Here is a 6,118-nt window from a genome sequence, read left to right as displayed (position 1 = left end):
GCACAAGAAGACACGTCACTAGCAAACTATGTCAGACGTCATCATGAGTTTGTGTAAAACAAAATGGAGGCCGGAATCCCTCAGTTGAATCGAAATCCGACCAAACACCACGTAATAACTAGGTTAATTTATGCACTTGCGTGAACAAGAAACTGTCGAGCTTCACAGATGTCGTCGTTGGGTAGTTTTGGGTTTGTTTTACTACCATAGGAGGATTTTTGAACTGTAAATGCACTCAGCTGCAACAAAAACGCAAAACGAAGGCTGTGAGCTGCACTGTGCCTTTAAAAAAAATAAGGGCAGCTTCAAATCTTTTTCAGAATATCGGAACCAGAAACATTCCACGCTGATCCCACCCCTTAGCAATTAAATATTTCACAGAAATCTCTACTATCTTAGTTCTACTTACAAAGAGAAACAAAAAGATACTATTTCTGAGAAATGTATGTCTAGTCACTGTATTATTATTTCCAAATATGTTGTGTTAAAAGGTTTCAATGACTAAACTGAAAAACCCATAAGATTACATATGTTCATGTATTTGTGCACCAGCATACACACTCTCTCTCTTTTTGCAATCTTCCCACCCTAAACTCCACATGCCCTGTTTATTGCCAAAAAGTACATAAGGTGCTGTTTCTGGTTTCAACAGGAATGCAGTACATGTAGTGATGTACATGTATTATTGCACTCAACCTGAAACTTGATCACTCTGTTTGGTGTTCTGTAAACTGTGTCCATGCATGCCTGAGGGAAAATATTCCTTTAAATAGGTCACATACCATCAGATCCTGTGACAACTGCAACCACTCACAGAAGAAAGAACAAGTCGCGTAAGGCGAAAATACAACATTTAGTCAAGTAGCTGTCGAACTCACAGAATGAAACTGAACGCAATGCAACGCAGCAAGACCGTATACTCGTAGCATCGTCAGTCCACCGCGCACGGCAAAGGCAGTGAAATTGACAAGAAGAGCGGGGTAGTACTTGCGCTGAGAAGGATAGCACGCTTTTCTGTACCTCTCTTCGTTTTAACTTTCTGAGCGTGTTTTTAATCCAAACATATCATATCTATATGTTTTTGGAATCAGGAACCGACAAGGAATAAGATGAAGGTGTTTTTAAATTGATTTGGACAATTTAATTTCGATAATAATTTTTATATTTTTAATTTTCAGAGCTTGTTTTTAATCCAAATATAACATATTTATTATTTATATGTTTTTGGAATCAGAAAATGATAACGAATAAGATGAACGTAAATTTGGATCGTTTTATAAAAAAAATATTTTTTTTACAATTTTCAGATTTTTAATGACCAAACTCACTCATTAGTTTTTAAGCCACCAAGCTGAAATGCAATACCAAACCCCGGCCTTCGTCGAAGATTACTTGACCAAAATTTCAACCAATTTGGTTGAAAAATGAGAGCGTGACAGTGCCGCCTCAACTTTCACGAAAAGCCAGATATGACGTCATCAAAGACATTTATTGAAAAAATGAAAAAAACGTATGGGGATTTCATACCCAGGAACTCTCATGTAAAATTTCATAAAGATCGGTCCAGTAGTTTAGTCTGAATCGCTCTACACACACACACAGACAGACAGACACACACACACACACACACACATACACCACGACCCTCGTCTCGATTCCCCCCTCTACGTTAAAATATTTAGTCAAAACTTGACTAAATATAAAAATGTAGCAGAGGGGACTGTCTCTCAAAAGTGTACAAAAGCGATTGAAACGTCAGTTTCACCATCACATGTTGCAGTTCAGTAAAAACAAAACAAACAAAAAACAAAACAAAAACAGGTCAATGTAAAGGTAAGTATGGAGTATGGGAGTGTGGAGAAAGGGGAAGGGGGGGGGGGGAGGAGGGCGAAGGGCCTGTCATTGATCAAGTTTCTAATGCATACACATTATCTCAAGAACACCTTGGTACTACTCTTATGAAAGGAAACTGACAATTTTCTGGGGAAATTATGAATGATTAGACACAGGAGCAAACTCAAATAAATTGAAATCTCTTCTAGTTCTAGTAGTACTATTAGTACAGTATTACTATTATCAAACACCATAACTGCTCCTGTCTTGTCTTCCTTATTGCCTCATACAACATAATCTGGTACAACATTAATATGAATACACCCCCCTCCCGCAAAAGTTTAAAAAAAAACTAGTACACACAAAAACACAACAAACAAAACCAAAAACACAAAACAACAACAAACACATTTTGGGTGCAGAGGGAACAATAGACCCTATCGGTATTCTAAGCTCTCGCAAACTTCAAAGCATAGCAAAGAATGTGATTAACTTGTTATGTATTGTCCCGCTGAAAATGTATTATATAACAGAATTATGGGAACAGCAACAACAACACACACACACACACACGCACACACACACACACACACACACACACACACGCACACGCACATACACGCAGACATTAGTTCAATTGTAATGTAAGAGAAAACAAAATTAAAACTTCATTAAAAAAAAAGACCAATGAAGAAGGATAAGCTCACCGCCCAAAAAGAAAGAAAAAAAAAAAAAAAGACGAAAGAGGCAAAAAAGATGGGTTGAAGCAGCCTTGCATGCAACTGAGGTCGAAAAAAACAACAACAAAAAAAACAACAACAACAAACACATTTTGGGTGCAGAGGGAACAATAGACCCTATCGGTATTCTAAGCTCTCGCAAACTTCAAAGCATAGCAAAGAATGTGATGCACGTGAGCTGCGAAAGCTGAGGTTCGAAGTTCTCGCAACGTTCATAACATAACAAAGAGCGTGTCTCGCGGCTATCTCGTGAAAGCTGCTCCTGCAGATACTGAAAAGGTCTATTAACAGCTGTTCAAAATGGTTAATGAAAACAGTGGGTTGATAAGAGTCTTGGCACAGAGTAAGTTCAGTAACAGGTCTGTCTTGATTTTAAGTGGACGAACTTCTGGCAAAAGTTATTTCTCCCGTGTAACTGACTCTCAAACTAAGTTTAAGATCTCAAGGTCATCAATATTGGACTACAGCTAGGTAGCTGAACTCATTATGATGATCTTCATCTCTGTCTCTCTATATATATCTAAGTCAGCCACCTCAGTAAAAACAAAACAAACAAAAAAACAAAACAAAAACAGGTCAATGTAAAGGTAAGTATGGAGTATGGGAGTGTGGAGAAAGGGAAAGGGGAAGAGGGAGGGGGGGGGGGGGGGGAGGGCGAAGGGGGGTGTCATTGATCAAGTTTCTAATGCATACACATTATCTCAAGAACACCTTGGTACTACTCTTATGAAAGGAAACTGACAATATTCTGGGGAAATTATGAATTAAGACACAGGAGCAAACTCAAATAAATTGAAATCTCTTCTAGTTCTAGTAGTACTATTAGTACAGTATTACTATTATCAAACACCATAACTGCTCCTGTCTTGTCTTCCTTATTGCCTCATACAACATAATCTGGTACAACATTAATATGAATACACCCCCCCCCCCCTCCCCAAAGTTTAAAAAAACCCTAGTACACACAAAAACACAACAAACAAAACCAAAAACACAAAACAACAACAAACACATTTTGTTAAGTCTTTTTAAATGTGTAACTGTAAACAATGAATTTTTTCAAAAATCAAAACAGAAATCACAAATTAATAATGAGAGAACTGTTATCAACATCGTATTGTAAACAACGGAATTAAAAAAGAGAAACCTACATTTTTCATTATTCATAGTGAGAGAGAGAAGGGGGGGGGGGGGGGGGAGAGAGAGAGAGAGAGAGAGAGAGAGAGAGAGAGAGAGAGAGAGAGAGAGAGAGAGAGAGAGATGCATGATGATAATGATGTTGATGTAAGAATTCTAATAATTATAATTATTATATTATATTGAATCTTAACCATCAAATCATAACAAAATACAAAAACCATACAATACTCATGCTGTAATTTCTAAAGCTATGACTGTCCTTTTTTGTAATGCTCAATGATATACAAGCTTTCGTCCAAAAAAATGAAAGCATTCAGTGATTCACTCAAAAAATAAAAAATAAATTAACCAACCTTCTCTTTCAAAGGTGTAAACAATGTCACGTGGACAGCGGGTGTGCTCTATTAATATCACACCGTCACGCACGACTGCTTTTGCAACAGCTGACACGCTGACACCATTTCATTTCTTTTGATCCCTGTTTACCTTTTCTTCGCCCTCCAACCGGAAGTGTTATTTTCAGCAGGGGAGATCACTCATTAAGGAACCTACACTAACAAGATGGCGCGAAATCAACGAGAAGAGCATATTTTGATTCCTTTTTCCCCCCATGTATCCTTTGAAAAGCATGGACACCAGCTTTACGGTACAGTCAAACATGTCTATAATAAACCGAAAAAGAAAACAAACTAAAAAAAAAGCCTTATAGGTTAAAGGGACTGTGCTTTACAAACCTACAACCAACGTGTCTATAACACTATAACTTGTATAAGGACAAGAGGGAAGATATCTGATATGCTCCCATAAAAGACTGGACAGATCTATGGCGAAAAACATTATTGTACACAAGGGATAGCAGTACAATGTATCTTTAATAACAATGCAGAGTTGTCTTTTACACAGCCAGCAAGTAGTGTCAAGGGAAAAAATAATTCCGAGTTTAATGAATCGCTTGAATGTCTTGACCACAGAAGAAAAAATATTCTGTTTGATGATGGCTAGTTCTTTTTAAACACACACACAGATGCACGCACACACACACTAATGCACACAAACACACACACAAATGCACACACGCATAAACATACACACACACAAATGTACACACACACACACATACAAATGCGCACACACACCAAAATCAGTTTTCAAGCATATCCTTTAATTCTCTCCACATAATCATAAATAATGACAAATTCCAGATAACCATCTAGAACAATCAACACAATCAAATTCTTTTCGGTAAGTCACCACACCTGAATCGCGAAATTGCAACTTTTCAGTTTATTTTCTGATCATAGGCAATAAGACACATACTATACATTTTTAAATATTAAAAATCAAGCAATGCTAATGTTTACCTTTGGTGTACGGGAATGAATGTCAACACAACATGGTCCACTGGGTTGTACAGGCAGACCTGTTTACCCCTAAAACATTGCATGTGTATTTTCTGGGAGAAAAATGAGGCAAATGTGTAGTTTTGTAATTGAATGTGTAGAATTTCTCGTCGACCTATCACAACAACAAGAACAATGATTGCTACTTTTTACCACATGTATTGTTTGACTGACGGAAAAATGGGAATTGCAGACAGTGCAATGAGCATGATGTTTTCCTTTCCGCGAAGACAAGGCATGGGTAGTCCTGATGATATTTTGGCAGAAAGACTTGGTTCGGCGCATTGCTCGTCTTTTTCTTTTTGGTCGGTGGCCTTTCGGAGTCATTTTCTTCACAGTTCTCATCTTCACTTTCGTGTGCTCTGCGTTCAGCCATTGTGTCGAAACGCCCGCATGGTTTGGCAGTAATGCTTTCAGTTGTGCCCGGCATTTGCTTGGAGAAGCCTATTCGGCATTAACAAGCTACAACGCAACGCCCGTGGGCGCTTTACGCGCTGCACGCAGCAAACGACTGCTGGCCGAAAACATGGATTGGAAAATGGATCGGTCAAGGGAGATGAAGAAAATTACGGATTGTGATATGCGTAGCCGAAACAATACAGTTTGCGTGCAGGGACGGGGCGGTGTGAGAGCACAACGGGACAAGGAACAGGTGTAAAGACGAAAAAGAAAAAAAAAAAAAAAAATGATTTTTTTTGTTAAATACCGTTTGCGTAGAAAACGACAGACTTGTGTAGTTGCGTAGTATATTATTCAAATTCGTAGTTTACTACGCTCAATGTGTAGTGTAAACAGGTCTGTACAGGGCTTCTTAACTCCGTATGCATGTCAAACTTGCACGAAACAAATCCCATAAAGCTGGGCCGCAAAAATCAGTGTTAATTTACATTTGTAGCAGCTTCTGGACAGGCATAGGCACAGACGCATCCTCACGCAAACACACACAAACGCACTTGTGAAACGGACTAGCTTCTTGGATTGACCATGCACACACATATAAATACA

The 6,118-nt window shown here is 38.3% G+C and overlaps 1 long non-coding RNA gene across 1 annotated transcript; it reads left to right on the top strand.

Moving 5' to 3' along the window:
- The first annotated feature begins 4,837 nt into the window (after nucleotides 1-4,837).
- On the top strand, nucleotides 4,838-6,118 carry LOC138969435 (uncharacterized). Its single transcript, XR_011456459.1, has 2 exons — nucleotides 4,838-5,127; nucleotides 5,919-6,118. It is a non-coding gene; the product is annotated as an uncharacterized lncRNA (long non-coding RNA).

The sequence above is a fragment of the Littorina saxatilis genome, linkage group LG6 (genome assembly GCF_037325665.1).
Source record: "Littorina saxatilis isolate snail1 linkage group LG6, US_GU_Lsax_2.0, whole genome shotgun sequence".
Taxonomy (NCBI): Eukaryota; Metazoa; Mollusca; class Gastropoda; order Littorinimorpha; family Littorinidae; genus Littorina; species Littorina saxatilis.
The sequence above is the reverse complement of the archived record's forward strand: the minus strand, read 5'-3'. Positions and strand labels throughout refer to the sequence as shown.